This window comes from Hyperolius riggenbachi, chromosome 5, assembly GCF_040937935.1.
Source record: "Hyperolius riggenbachi isolate aHypRig1 chromosome 5, aHypRig1.pri, whole genome shotgun sequence".
Classification (NCBI taxonomy): domain Eukaryota; kingdom Metazoa; phylum Chordata; class Amphibia; order Anura; family Hyperoliidae; genus Hyperolius; species Hyperolius riggenbachi.
The window spans coordinates 330354724-330369256 of NC_090650.1; positions in this window are offsets into that span (position 1 = coordinate 330354724).

A 14533-nucleotide genomic window follows, 5' to 3' on the forward strand; every position below is an offset into this window, starting at 1 on the left:
AAGCAGGAGATAGACTTTCTCAGGCTTCTTCAAGGTTTACGTTATTTATTCAAGAACAGAAATACAGATAGACACAGTTCATCATATCCTAGCCACGCCAATCTTCATGTTGCGTTACAAGCTTCTTGATTAGACTTCCTGCTGAAGTCTAATCAGGTACCTTCTTTCTAACCTAAGTTACACTAGACTACCTATGTACAGCATACATTATATCAGATTACAGAAAGGAATTAACATACTTAGAGGTCCCAGTCAGCCTTGCGAGCTAGTGCGAAAGTAAGAAGCAGAGTGAGCTCTGATCGCCCACCTCGGTTTTAATACCGACTAGGAAAGAGTTAAATATGACATCATCTTCGCCATCCCCTAAATCAGACTATTGGTGGACCCACTCGTGGTGTCATCATACACACCTACTCGATTAATAATCAATGAGGCATTTGACATACATGCAGGAATGTGGATATTTACAAAACATGGCTGATGTTTATTGTTCTAGTGGCGGTACATGCCCAGGTCAGGGAGACCTGTGGCCTTGTCCATAGAACAGCTTCTTGGTATGTTCTAGTTCTGCTGACAGAACTGCAGATTTTCTCTCTAAGAGAAAATCCCCTTAAAGGGCAGGTCTGCTCATCAAGCCTTTTTGACTAACTCAGTCCAAATAACTGAGGCCTACTTAAATTATAACACATGGCACTGAAACATTTGTTGGAATGGGTAGCAAATCAATCTGTTTTTTGACCACGATCGGTCGGCAATGGGATTATATAATTAACTAGTAGACCTAAGCCCATTTAAAAACGGGTTCTAGGTCTATGTTTAAACCCCTCCCCTCCACCTTCCCACCCATCCTCCCATGACCGCCGCCACTGCCGCACATTCACCGCGCATGCGTGCGTGCCTGGCGTGCGCGCGCCCGCCGCACGCCTGCCCGCTGCGCGCCCGGCCCCCTGTCTGTCCTGCTCCCGTCCAACAGCTGTCCCTGCGGCACATGTGCAGTAGCACACAGGGACACACACATGGACATGGGACGCAGAGACAAAGGAGTTTTATTATAGAGGATGGGCACCTTAAGGGTACTCTCACACTGAATTCATTGTTGAGGTGCAATAGACAACATAATTGCATAGTAATGGGACATGAGTATATTGTAATTGTAGCATTTACATCTGTGCGTTAGCAGTGCCATCAAAATAAAACGGGAAGAGCTGCGCGCTGTCGCCCAGTGCCCATGTTGTCAGATATCATAGAAGTCAGTGGTAATGTCTGGTGTCTTTTTGTGCGTTTACACTGCAATGTACACATAAGCGGGATGCATTTCCTGTGAAGGAAAATGAGGACTTAGATGCGGCTGTATAAAGGCAACTTACCTGCTATTAGAAACAAAATTGTGCTGCACCACGTGCAATTTTTTTTAACAAAGCTTTTCAGCATTGCTGTGTGATTATGTTACACTGTATGCACTATGCCACGCGCACAGTGTGAAACTACAGAGTCTGCCGCCCAGGTGTGGAAAATCAGTACCAGTCACCACCTCTGTGTAGCCAATTACACCAGAAGCAAGGCGGGAAGTTTCTAAGCAGAATTGGATCACAGCTGTATGTTACATTTAATTTTGTATGGTTCTGATTTAATTCTGTATCATGCCTGAAGATGTAACCTACCGTATTTTTCGGACTATAAGATGCTCCTGACCATAAGATGCACCTAGGTTTAGAATACAAAAACTAGGGGAAAAATATATATACTAAAACTGGTGCATCCATGGTGAAGGGACATCTTGTGGATATTTCCCCCTTTGTACACCATGCCCCTTGTGTCCTCCTGTGTCCCCCATGTGTCTGCCTCTGTCCTCCTTGCAGGGCGTATGTAGGTAATATACACTCGCCTAAAGGATTATTAGGAACACCTGTTCAATTTCTCATTTATACAATTATCTAATGAACCAATCACATGGCAGTTGATTTAATGCATTTAGAGGTGTGGTCCTGGTCAAGACAATCTCCTGAACTACAAACTGAATGTCAGAATGGGAAAGAAAGGTGATTTAAGCAATTTTGAGCATGGCATGGTTGTTGGTGCCAGACGGGCCAGACTGAGTATTTCACAATTTGCTGTTACTGGGATTTTCAGGCACAACCATTTTTAGGGTTTACAAAGAATGGTGTGAAAAGGGAAAAACATCCAATATGCGGCAGTCCTGTAGACGAAAATGCCTTGTTGATGCTAGAGGTCAGAGGAGAATGGGCCGACTGATTCAAGCTGATAGAAGAGCAACGTTGACTGAAATAACCACTCGTTACAACCAAGGTATGCAGCAAAGCATTTGTGAAGCCACAACACGCACAACCTTGAGGCCGGTGGGCTACAACAGCAGAAGAGCCCACCGGGTACCACTCATCTCCACTACAAATAGGAAAAAGAGGCTACAATTTGCATGAGTTCACAAAAATTGGACAGTTGAAGACTGAAAAAAACGCTGCCTGGTCTGATGAGTCTCGATAGAGTCAGAATTTGGCACATAACAGAATGAGAATATGGATCCATCATGCCTTGTTACCACTGTGCAGGCTGGTGGTGATGTAATGATGTGGGGGACGTTTTCTTAGCACACTTTAGGCCCCTTAGTGCCAATTAGGCATTGTTTAACTGCCACGGGCTACCTGAGCATTGTTTCTGACCATGTCCAGCCCTTCATGACCACCATGTACCCAACCTCTGATGGCTACTTCCAGCACGATAATGCACAGTCACAAAGCTCGAATCATTTCAAAATGGTTTCTTGAACATGACAATGAGTTCACTGTACTAAAATGTCCACCATAGTCACCAGATCTCAACCCAATAGAGTATCTTTGGGACGTGATGGAACGGGAACTTCTTGCCCTGGATGTGCATCTCACAAATCTCCATCAACTGCAAGATGCTAGCCCATCAATATGGGCCAACATTTCTAAAGAATGCTTTCAGCACCTTGTTGAACCAATGCCACGTAGAATTAAGGCAGTTCTTAAAGAGACTCCGTAACAAAAATTGCATCCTGTTTTTTATCATCCTACAAGTTTCAAAAGCTATTCTAATGTGTTCTGGCTTACTGCAGCACTTTCTACTATCACAGTCTCTGTAATAAATCAATGTATCTTTCCCCTGTCAGACTTGTCGGCCTGTGTCTGGAAGGCTGCCAAGTTCTTCAGTGTTGTGGTTCTGCTATGAACTCCCCCTTCCAGGCCCCTCTATGCACACTGCCTGTGTATTATTTAGATTAGGGCAGCTTCTCTCTTCTCTCTTATCTTTTACAAGCTGGATAAATCTTCCTCAAAGCTGTTTGCAGGAAGAAAAGAGCAGCCTGAAACTTCAGTGCATGAGAACTGCAGGGGGAAAGAAACACACAAATGATCTCTTGAGATTCAAAAGGAAGGGTGTATACAGCCTGCTTGTGTATGGATGTATTTTCTATGTGTGGACATACTGTACATCAACCTACTTCCTGTTTTGGTGGCCATTTTGTTTGTTTATAAACAAACTTTTTAAAACCGTTTTTAACCACTTTTAATGCGTCGAGGAGCGGCGAAATTGTGACAGAGGGTAATAGGAGATGTCCCCTAATGCACTGGTATGTTTACTTTTGTGCGATTTTAACAATACAGATTCTCTTTAAGGTGAAAGGGGGTCAAACACCGTATTAGTATGTAGTTCCTAATAATCCTTTAGGTGAGTGTAGAAACTATGGTAAACACTGAAATTGCTGCCTACCCCCTCCCCCCCTCCCCAATCAGAACCCTACTTCTTCTCTAAAAATGGCATCCTTTCTCGCATACATGTGTTATGGTTGCTTGTGTTTTTTGGCTCGGGATATTGCTGAAGTCACTTTTTTTGGAATTATTCCCTCTCTGTTCTCTTTTCTAACACTAAGCCAAGTGCACCCTACATACATAAGTTAAGTAGCCATGTTCCCCCGATAACAGAATTAATCTGATCTGTGGTCTGAGTGATGGGGAGGCATGGTGACGCAGCACAGGGGCAGGCATGACGCCCTTGGTGCTGTGGCACCCATGGCACAAGCCATGCCTGCACTCCTCTAGATAAGCCTCTGCCTTCTTGTGTCCTCCTCTATGCCCCTTTGTGTCCCCCTTGTGTCCTCCTCTATGCTCCTTTGTGTCCCCGTGTCCTCCGTTTGTCTCCTGTGCCCTCCTCTGCATGGCCACAGTACAGGGAGTCCCCGACATTGCAGAGGGTTGGAGGTTCACAAGTCAGGAATTTGGACTATAAGATGCAGTGTCTTCCCCCCCCCCCCCCCCCCCCCCCATTTTCACTTTTGGGGGAGAAAAAGTGAGTCTTATAGTCCACAAAATACAGTAAATTTTCAAAAGTTTGCAATAAACTATAATACAGTTAGTCATCAAAACTATTACCTGAATTAGTGCTTGATGGTTTGATTTTGACAAAGCATTTTTAATGTGGGTATAGTGATAACTGACTGTTAGCACCAGACTGCTTGAACTTCCAGTTGACTGTTAGAACCACCCTTACCTGCCAGCTGACTGCTAGCACTAGACTGCCTGATGTCCCAACTGACTGTTAGCATCGGACTGCTTTACCTTCCAAGTTCTAACTGATTGTTAGCACCAAACTGCTTGAGCTTCCAACTGACTGTTAGCACCACACTGTTTCAACGGATTGTTAGCACCAGTTTGCCTGACATCCGAACTGACTGTTGACAAAAGACTACTTTAACTAACTATTAGCTCCAGACTGTCTGACCTTCCAACTGACATCTAGATAGGGATGTGCTGTGTAGACATTATTCTTAGGCTATGTTTCCACTAAGATATTTTTACATTCGTTTTTTTCCCATGTTTTTCTGTAAAGAAATAAAAATGTGCAATACGTCTAGCATAATGACAATCACTAAATCTGAATCAGATGTGATGTCCCAAAAAAAATGTTGCAGGCTGTCAGCTTTTGGATACACCAAAAAATGGAGTATGGGCTTTCCTGTACTGGGCATGTGCAAGTGTGGTCAAGGCATGCCCAGTACAATGCTCCCAACTCATGCTTTTTTTCTATATGCACGAGCAGTTCTACTGGGCATACAAAGACCATATTCCTACATGTGCAATATGAAGAAACTCGGGGGGAGCAAGGGGTCCTAGGCAGCAGGGGTGGGCTCAGGAAGAATTGGGTAATTTCCCAATACTTAGGTAAGTATCTAACTTAGAAGTATATTCACTAAACTGCAGTAAGCAGAGTAAAGTGCACAGTCTTACGATGTGTAGAACTAAATGCAATATATTACACGCAAATTCATTACACTCTACTCATTGTGCGGTAAGACTTTACGCACGTTATTCTGCTTACAGCAGTTTAGTGAATCTACCTCTTTAAAACTTTTTTTTTTACCAGGTGATTCATTTGCTTTACTGAATCACTTAGTAATCCCAATATTTTTTTTTATGTGCAAATTACACAAATGTTTATTTTATGTGCATAATAAGGCTGATAAATTGTTTAGGCCGCATTCCCATCATACACGCTGCTGTGCGTATTTCAGCAGCGCGTATGATGTGCGACTCGCAAAAGCAGTAGAAGTGCATAGACAGCACTTCTGCTGTTCCCATCATATGCACTGCGCAGCAGTGCTATGCGCTATCACACTGTTGCATGCATTTTTCAGGAAGCATAGCGCTGACCCATTCACTGTAGTGAATGGCATCAGCAGCGCAGCGCATAACGGTGCACATGGCATGCAATTGTATGCCTTGCGTTCTGATAACACGCCCATCTGCTCTAAATGATGTGAACAAGGTGTAAGAATTTGGAGATAACATAAACACAGCAAAAATCATTACAAAAAGCACATAAAACAGGCAGTAATGGCACTATAGAAATGATCTATAACAACCCCAATGAAACATATTGCACACTCACGCATTTGTTACATGAATAACTGACATGAAGCAGCCTGTTCAGATGGATCAGGCTATATGGGCATATCGAGAGGGTTGTAGATTATGTTTTAACTATTTTCTTCTATTTTTACTTTTTGAATGTCAAAGATCTACTAAGCACTGAATAATATAAGTACAGTGTATACTGTATGTGCTAGCAACTGGTTTGCTCTAGCTATGGTATCGTGCATTGTGGAATAACATGAAGTTATTGACTGCAGGCTCCTTCTGGCCATTATTGTTCACAATGTTATGAACATCACATAAGCATAAAGCAGAAGTAATGTGCATTTCTGAAGGTTATAAGATTTGTCAATGACAGCAGGATTTCCAAGCAAGGTCATTGCTGCTAAGCCATAAACCATCTCACAAAATATGTGTTTATGGCTACCATGCAATTTTTCTCACAGAGCGTCATCTCACATTATTGTAAAAACAAAAAATCTCACAAAGGGAAGACAAACAAGAAAAACCAGAAAACTCTAACTAAAAAGTTCTGGTTAGACTCTCACCACATCAATAACTGACAGGGAAGTGCAGGAGGGAAGACCTGAAATGAGGAGGAACGATTGCGGGGCCTTTTGTTATGCATTGTTCCTGGATTTGCCCCACCCAAAAAGCCATTTCTTTATGCTTTGCACCATCATTCCACCTCCCCTCTTCATTAGTCCCCAAGATTTGTATAATTTTTCCAATAATATTGGTTCATCCTCAGGGCAGTTTATAGGCTAAATTGCACCCAGGGCCTCCCACGGACTCGCAAACCCTTACTCTTTAGGGACAGTCACGCAGCCACAGGTCAGATCTGCCTACTTACAAGTGACCAGCCACTCCTTTAGGAGGAAGCAGGGACCAGGAAAACACACAGACGGAGAGAGCCTGGAAAGTCGACTCCTCCATGGGCGCCGTGCACTGACAGCCTGCAGTACGACTACAGGACATCAGGTGTTATCATGCGGTGGTGACGTGATGATGAATTGACGTCGGACGTAGACAGCCCAAGAGAAGTCAAGGAAGGTGATCACTCTGGTAATCTTCTTTCTTCTTCCATTTGGCTGCACCGCACGTCACCAGCTCCCTAGCGGTTATGTCCTTTTGTCTATGCCCCCCTTCTTCTCCTTGCTGGTCTGCACCCAGGGCGGTTGCCCTGCCCAAGAAACGGTCCTGTTCATCCCTCTAGAGAGGTAAGATTGAAACTGCCTCTCATATGCAAAGTAGTTTACCAGTTGTTATATACCGGTACCTCCACCAGTGTTCTTGTCTAGTTCCAAACCCTTGAAAGGGGTTGATGTTTTTTTTTTTTTAGTTCCCTAAAAAACTCCTAGGAGAAGCTATCAACCCACACCTGCACAGCAGACTTTGAAAACCGAGTGTGGACGGTTATCTCCCACAGGCTCCGACAGAGGTTGCAACTTATTGCAACCCACCTTCATGAGTATATACTACTATTCTTACATTACACTTGTGGTTCTCAACCTTTTCAGCACATGTAACCCTTTGTGGATCATCCCTAAGCAAATGTACCCCCTACTGCAAAAAAAAGTGGGCATGCCCATGACATGATGTGGGTAGAGCTAAATACTAGCGAAATACAGGTAGTCCCTGGTTAATAAATGAGATAGGGACTGTGTCCATACTTAATTAAAAAAAAAAGTTTTAACTGTTTTTTTTTCTTCTCAAAGTTTGGGAAATGTGCAGGGCAGGAGTGACAGTACGGTCGTCTTGCACTGGTCACACTAACAGCACACACAATAAAAATCTATAGGCCTCAGCAAGGAAAAGATTGATAAAAGAACAAACGGTGAAAGTTTTTTTTTTTCTTTTTTCCCCTTCCAGCCTACCTATCCACTTCACTACTAACCAGTGTTGCCAACCTCGGAAATAAATTTTTACTGACAAAGCGCAAAAAATTTACTGACAGAACACTTTTTTTACTGACATCTAATATTACTGAAATTAAATGAAAGCTATCACACATGCACCCATACATGCAATACACCGGCTACTATGTGGGGCGCGAATGAGGAAGAAGAGTGCAGTGGCGGACACCGGACAGGTGAAGTAATAATGCATGGCATCTGTGGGAGGAGACTTTGATACATTTACATTTGGGGGATGCGACCAGGGGGTTTCCTTCACATTTGTTCTCGATTATCGCAGCCCTTACCGCTGCACACCTTATCGAGCATGCCAACCTGAGATTTTCCAGCATGTCCGGTTGTTACATGCGATCGATACATGCAACCGAATTTCGGCCCGAACTAGGCATGCTCTTGATGGCACTGATTTTTATAACATTAATAATAATTGTCTTATCTGATGGTCGATCGGCCGCCAAGTCTACAGATGTATGGCCACCTTTAGCTAGAGCAGTGTACAGTCCAGAGTGATATGTAAACTGATAAGCGGTACGTGCTGTGATCTTCTAAGAAAGAGAGAGGATTTTTTTACTGACACCACACATTTTTTTCATGGACCTTACTGACAGCCCAAATTTGTTGACTTTTTTACTGACCGTCAGTAAATTTACTGACGGTTGGCAACACTGCTACTAACACCTAACACCCCTCCTTTGCTTAACAATAGCTTTTATAAAAGCTTTTTTAACAATTGGTAAGTTTTAACACACAAATGTGAGCGCTCCCTCTCACACGTCAGCCACATGCAGCAATAATCTGCAAATGGCGTTGGACATAAGAGCCTCTTCCACCTCTGTCTTGCCTTCCCCTCCTCTTCCTGTGGCCTGCCCCTCTAGTCCTGACCACAGGATGCTACAGGAAAATGGTGGCCAAGAATATACTGGCTCTGGTGATTGAAACGTGCAGCAGTAGGGCTATCGGAAAATGGCGTCCGAAGCCCTGCAATGGAGACTGTTTGTCGCCATTTTCCGATAGCCCTACTGCTGCACTCTCGATCGTTGGAGCCGCTATATATTTTCCCTGTGCGTATAACTTCGCTGCTGCTAATAGCAACTTAAATCAAATAATATTTAGTAGCTCCTCAGTTAACCCCCCCCCCCCCCCCCATTGCGCACACTATCACCTTTCAAACTAGCAGGCACTCAAGCTGGATATGTGAAGTAGCCCCCTCTGATTGGTCCCAAGTGCTGCTTGTCACAGCAGCACCTACTACCTGTGCCTTCAGTGTACACCTGTCCGAACCCCCACCGCGGCCAATAGGAGCGCGGTACTAGCATACTGGCACTTCTGGATTGGGCAATGGTCCTGTGTGATAGGATTATTGCCCAATCCAGAAGCACCAGTATGCTAGTGCAGCGCTCCTATTGGCAGCGATGGTGGTTCTGCCGGGTGTACACTGAAGGCATACGTAGTTGGTGCTGCTGTGACAGGCAACACTGTGGACCAATCGGCGGGGCTACTTCATATTTCTCCCTAAGGGGATGGCGTGCAGAACGGGGGTTTTTAACTGATAAGCTAACTATTTGATTTAAGTGCAGCTGACATAGACCAGTGGTTCTCTGGGGGCGAAGTCCACCATTTTGTTTGCGGCCCCTGCTGGACCCCCTGCCAAGCTGATGTACCCCCAGAGGTCCGCAGACCCTAGGTTGAGAACCACTACATTACACTATCTTACAGCTTATGATACTGTACCATTGGGCTTCTGGCCTTTTTTATTCTCTAGACTCTTGGAGGTTACAGTTAACCACCCATATGAAGAAACCCCTTATTCCTGATAACTCATAGTCTATAAGTGTACGCAATCATACAAGGCAGCTTTAGAGAGAACAAATAAATCCTGAGAACGATCAGATTATTTAGCACAGCAGCACATCACAGTAAAGGTGCCCATTAACAGTTCAATCCCCCGAACAATTGATCGGGTGCAGTTCATAGTGCTGATCAACAACAAACAATGGATCCAAATGTATAATTGATACACCCCCCCCCACTAGTGTTCAGAAGACCATTACACCATTGTGATAGTGACCTTAGGCTAAGGACCACAAGCAATGCAGTTTTAGTGACGGAATCTATCAGTGCAGCTGTATCAGCACACATCAGTAAGAAGCACTGTTTTAGATTATCCTCTAAAAAAATTCTAATGCTGATAAACACATCTGAACAAGTGATGTACACACGTCACATTGCCTTCCAGCTTACCATACTCCCTCATTCATTCAACGTCTTATATAATAATCCATGTATGTTGCTGTAGTTACGTTTCATTTTTTCCCTTCACCCTCCAGGTTTCGTTTCTTTGAATATAAATATGAAACCTTGAACTTTTTGATTTTGCATAAAGAAAAAAATGCATTAACATTAGAAAAGATGCCAGTGGCATTATATTCTCTTGAAGCCCCCTGGCTCCACATCTGAACACCACTCAAGAGGCATCAAGCAAGTGAACTAGGTGTCACCGACTGTTTTATGGAATCTGAAGCTCACTTCTATGAACAGAAACCTCTTCATTTAGTTTCCCCATGAAAAGAATAAGAAAATACATCACCTGGTTATAAAACTCACTGTTGTGGATCAGTGTTTTTCAATTTTTTGGTATGTGACCGTAACAACACACAGTAGAATGCAGTAAATTATTCAGGATACCCACTTTTACTTTTAATATCCAGGTTTCATCTTCTTTCACATGATACGGTAGTGTCCAGTGGTTCGAGGTTACTGGCAGCAAATCATTACATTTTTGCATGCCAAAATGGAATATTCTCTGGGTCTGGGCATGGACTCAGCAGTAAGATGCAATTTGTCTGCCAGCTTTTGCTGGTGGCTGAATTGCACTGTTTTTTTTTTGCCAGCGCCCCAATTACCCTCTGAGCGCCACTATAGCCATAATTTACACTACAGCGCCCAAATGTCCGGTGCACTTTTTGCCTGTCTCCCCATGTATGTTTCATGGAATAGTGCTTATATATAACACTATATGACATGCCACTTTTTGATATACGTCGTTTTTCTGATTGCCTCCCTTGGGTTCTTAGCCATCTCTATGTTTACTATGGTATACTTCTTGCTCAGTTTACATTGATGCTTACTGACAGGATTTTTTTTGTAACTTTTATTTACCACTATTGTGAACATCAACCACATTCTATTATCTTGAAAACACGTTTGTTTGTTTTAATATATTACTATCTTGGCATCTAGTTGGCATTTTAAGCAAATTACACTAATGCTACATTCATATGATCATATTGGAGAGGTACAATTGCCACCTTACAGCCATCTGTAAGGTTATTCTAAAAATTGAGGAAAAATGTTCCACGCCCGACTCGTCCCCAATATGGAAATCTCTACATGAAATTACCAACTACAGAAAGAAATCTCCACATTCACTACACAACCTGCAGCTTGCAAATGAGTTGAATACATTTTATTGCAGGTTTGACACTACCAACAAAAGCCAAACACGCCAATTCAATTTGCATAATTTGCATCACTGAGCACTCCTCCAGCCAGCCAACATCTCCACCCCCTGCGGTGCCTCAGCATCTACACAACACAGGAGGCCAGACACAATCTGCTAACCTGTCCCCAGATGTGCATGCTCTACCAATATGCCAATCAGATGTAAACAAACTCTTCAAAAGACATAAAACAAATAAAGCACCTGGACCAGACTCTGTAACTGCTAAATACAATACAATAACATTTCTATAGCACTTTCCTCCCATTGGACTCAAAGCGCTTGGGCTCTCTCAGATTCAGTAATTGGTAGTAGGATGAAGTATTCACACAACAAAAGTTATATTTCTGCAAATGCCAAACTGAACAGGTGGGTTTTCAGTCTGGATTTAAACACGTCCAGGGATGGAGCTGTCCTGATCTGTTGAGATAAGGAGTTCCAAAACGTAGGGGCAGCATGACAGAAGGCTCTGGGACCAAAAGTTTCCAAGTGGACTCTGGGTATGACTAGATTATTAGAACCTGTGGATCTGAGAATGCGGGATTGCTACGTAGCTGCAACATATCTTTCATGTATCCAGGGCCTAGATCATTCAGGGATTTAAATGTCAGTAGGCCGATATTGAATAGGACCCTCCATTCTATAGGTAGCCAGTGAAGGGAGTGCAGGACTGGCGTTATGTGGCAGTGATGGGGTTGATTGGTTAGCAGTCTGGCAGCAGTATTCTGTATCAGCTGTAGGCGGTACAAGACCTTTTTTGGAAGGCCAGTGTAGAGAACATTACAGTAGTCCAGTCGGGATGTGATGAAGGCATGGACTAAGGTTGGCAGATCTTCTGGGGGGATGAGGTGCTTGATTTTTGCAATGTTCTTCAGGTGAAAATAGGATGATTTCACCACAGCAGAGATTTGAGTTCTGAAGTTTAAATCCCCATCAATTAGAACTCCCAGGCTACGCACATAATCAGAGCTGCGTAGATCCATGCCTCCTATTCCCAGTGGTGAAGACTGCAAGTTAAGTTGTTTTGTTATCATGCTCTGCCCTTCAATCAGAAGGACTTCAGTTTTGTCTGCATTTAGTTTCAGCCAGTTGTCATTCATCCATTGCTGTAGTTCACATACAAGATACAAGATGGATTTATTCGCCAAGTACGGTGGTGACGTACTCGGAATTGCTTGTGGTACACATGGCTAGGGCAAATACGTAATGACAGTTGTACATTTTACATATATACGGCAACAATTACACATACTGGACAGCATTTACAATACATTAGCGGCTACAGTTCCACATACTAGCAGCATAACAGTGCGATAGCATCTATTTTGATATTGTGTGTTGGAGATGCAGAAGAGAAGGCAGAAGAGCCACTAAGGCAAGTATGCTGGTTGCAGACTAGGATGGAAGAGTCAGGGGTCAGAATTGTTGAGCAGCAGAACTGCCTGGGGGAAGAAAGAGTTCCTGTGCCCAGTGGTCTTGGTTGGGATAGTACAGAAGCGGCGGCCGGATGGGAGGGGCTCAAAAAAGCGGCTGCCAGGGTGGGTGGGGTCGCAGGAAATCCTGGTGGCCCTCTTCCTCATCCTAGCCGCGTGGAGGAGATCGAGAGGTGGCAGGGGCGATCCGATGATCCTTTCCGCCTCACTAATTATTCTTTGCAGTTTATGTCTGTCACTGGCCATTGCGCGGGCATACCAGACGATAACGGAGGAGCAAAGTATGGACTTAAGCAGGCGTTTATAGTTAGAGTTGGGTCTGTCACACCAGGCTTGAAGGAAAGATATAGTTGGGTGTCGTTTGCATAGCAGTGGTATGTCAGGCCATATTTTTGGATTAGTTTTCCAAGCGGGAACATGTAAATCGTGAAAAGCAGGGGAGAGAGAGGATTGAGCCCTGGGGCACCCCATACTTAAGTGATACAGGGGTGGACAGGAAGGGCCCCATAGAAACTTTGTGGGTTCTGCCACTCAAGAAGGATTGGATCCACTGAAGAACTATGCCATCAATGCCGCTGTATTCCTGTAGCCTGCTTATCAAGATATCATGGTCAACTGTATCAAAGGCTGCAGAAAGGTCTAGCAGTATGAGGATCGAGCATTCTCCTCTGTCTCTTGCCATGAGCAGGTGGTTGCATATTTGGATGAGAGCAGTTTCAGTGCTGTGGTGTTTCCTGAAGCCAGACTTGAATGGGTCATAACTGTTGTTTTGTAGGATTTTGGCTTCTAGCTGGAGGTAAACAGCTTTTTCAATTAGCTTGCCCAGAAAGGGGAGGTTAGAGACAGGTCTGTAGCTGGTCATTGCATCTGGGTCCAGGGAGGGTTTTTTGCGGAGAGGCCTGATGAATGCTTCCTTCAGTAAAGCAGGAAATATCCCTGATTGTAAGGAACAGTTAACAATTTTGAGGAATACCGGTACGAACAGGTCGGGGCAGTTCAACATGAACTGTGTTGGGCCAGGATCCAGGTAACAGGTAGATAGGCGGAGGTGAAGGAGGATGCTTGATGTGACTTCTTCATCAATTTCTTTGAAGTTTGACCAAGGTGTTACGTTGTCTCTGCTAATGGTCTTCGGCGCTATATTAGGCTCAGATGCTGTAAGTTGGATGGCGGACCTTATAGCGGAGACTTTGTCTGTAAAGAAATGGGCAAATTGGTCACAGAGGTCCTTTGAAAACTCGATATTAGGTTTTTGACATGCCGGGTTGCAGAGTTTTTCCACTGTGCGGAACAGTTCGGCTTGTTTGTTAACTGCATTTGCAATCTCTTGTGATAGAGAGGATGATTTTTTTCCCGTGATTACCTTTTGGTAGTTCTTCAAGTGGAGGATTAAGGCATGTTTGTCTTCTGGGGACTGAGTTTTGCGCCACAGTCTCTCAAGTTTTCGGCCTTGTCTTTTCAGCTCTTTTATGGCGTTATCAGACCACTGTGCATGATGGTGTGGAGTAAGATATTTGGTGCACAGAGGAGCAATGGTCTCAAAGGTGGAGGACACACATTTGTTGTATTTAAACACCAGAGTATCAGGGTCCAAGTTGGAGTCAGTCAATTCATCAAAGCTAAGGTTATCTCGGATATGTTGAGGTGTTAGCCCTTTTAAGCGGCGGTATTTTATTTGATCCTTGACCTGGTGTTTGACAGCTGGTATTGAGAGGGAGAAGTGGATAGTGTGATGGTCTGACCAGGCAACAGGATTAATTTCCACATTGGCTGAAA